Genomic DNA, 1,907 nt, shown 5'->3' with positions numbered 1-1,907 from the left:
CTGTCCAAGAGTGTGTCAGTTCTCATAAATAAGACTCATGAATAAATGTCGAAATGTTTTCAGTAGAATTGAGGGAATGTCCTGTTTCCTCTGATTTAAGCCTGTTTTTTATGGTTTCCAAACTGATATGATTAATAACATTTTGTGACCTGGATTATATCACTGCACATGCATTCAAATAGAGGTAAGTGAGTGAGAAATTCCCAGCTCAGTTGGAAAAAGAAAAAGAAAAGCTGCAATATAAGTTTCAAAAGATAATGTTCGATTCCACTGCTAATTAATTACAGAGGACAGTGAACATATCTATTCATAATAAATGTACCGATCACTGAAACACGTGGAAAACGTATAAATAAAGACAATAAAACAAAAGAAGATGTTTCATTCCAAGTGGGATAAAACCGAAGTCGTGCTGGGAAAGTGGTACGACTGTTGAAGCATAATAATGATGGAGCTAAAGTTCAGGAAGCCTTCTGATGTCGCTGAGAAGTTGATAGACATGTGAGTCCGTAGTGCTACTAGTGTTAGCAATGATTCTAAGCCCTGTTCTCTGAGCTGGCGGTTTTCTGCAAGGTCAGGCATTAAAGCAACGCGGACACGGCTGGGAGCTTTTAGTAGCTGCTTCGATGGCCGCCGTCTGGCGCCACCTCTGTTTATGCCAGCTCATTGGGTCCATAGCTGGGGTTCTATTTAGACATTAAAAAGGTGATAAAATTGTTCTTACTTTCACTAATAATTTACTGAAAGGCAAAGAAGAAGATCATTTATTTCTGGGTGAATCATGTAAATAAGTGGTCCTCCTAATTGTCAATCATTCTGGTGATATGTTTTTTATGAAGTCCTCGTCCAGTTAGTCATCTTTTTCTGCGCATGCGCACTTTCAGGGTGTGGTGAGCTACGGTTTCAGACGGTCATTGAAGCTCACCTTTCTCACTGCGATTCTTTGAAAATGGCCGAGTTTCGTAAAAAAAAAAAAAAAAAAGGAGTCTAAGAAGTGTATGAGAAGGAAAGAGAGGCCTCACAATAGGTTGAAATATCCCGGAATCCATTATGTGGAGAGTTTCTCCTCCCAAAGCGTTATGGGATTCGCTGTCACAGCGGCCTGCTGTCGCCGTAGGCTGCCGCTACCCGACAGCAACGACTAACAAAGATGGCGCAGGCACCATGCAGTGGAGGAGGAGTTACGTGACCGACGGAGAGTCAAAACTAATGAACTTCTGTCCAGACGGTCAGTTTACTATAAAGTCCACTATATAGTCCCCGCTGTATATGGACACAGTAAGCTTACACGAGTTAAGAGAACAGCACATTTTAAATAGAGCGTGCATGGGGAGAAATGGGCTTTTGCAGGCTCTTACATACACCCTTTACTTTTAAAGTGGAGAGGGCGGGTCTTTGAAAAAATCCTCCGCAATACCTTTAGTTTTTTGGGGTTTTTTGAATAGGGACAAAGGACATTAATGAGCATAAGTATAAAAACAAATGTAAATATGCCGGATTATAGCTACAAAGCTAGTTTTCATTCGTAGTCCCTAGGGAGGCAAATACATAAGAAAGAACATATAATATACAATATAAGCATCACTACACTGTAAAAACGAAAAAGTTAGTTCAACTCAAAATTTCAAGGCAACCGGCTGCACAGAATTTTTGAGTTGAAGGCATCAACTTAATTTTCTAAGTTTTGTAGAACTACACTTATTAAGTTGTGTCAGCTAATTTTTTCAAGTTCTGCCAACTAAGTTTTTTTTAATTCAAGGTAGTGGAACTTTCAAGTCTGTAAAAACTTATCAGATTACCATCCCCTGTAATAACTTACATTTTTTAGTTTAAAGTTTTTTTTACTTTCCAACTCCTGTTAAAACCTTACAAATAATGCAATATTGCCAGAGATGACAGGAAACCAG

Source organism: Cyprinodon variegatus, unplaced genomic scaffold (assembly GCF_000732505.1).
Source record: "Cyprinodon variegatus isolate N-32 unplaced genomic scaffold, C_variegatus-1.0 Scaffold58, whole genome shotgun sequence".
In the NCBI taxonomy this organism is placed as follows: Eukaryota; Metazoa; Chordata; class Actinopteri; order Cyprinodontiformes; family Cyprinodontidae; genus Cyprinodon; species Cyprinodon variegatus.
This window is presented reverse-complemented; position numbering follows the sequence as displayed.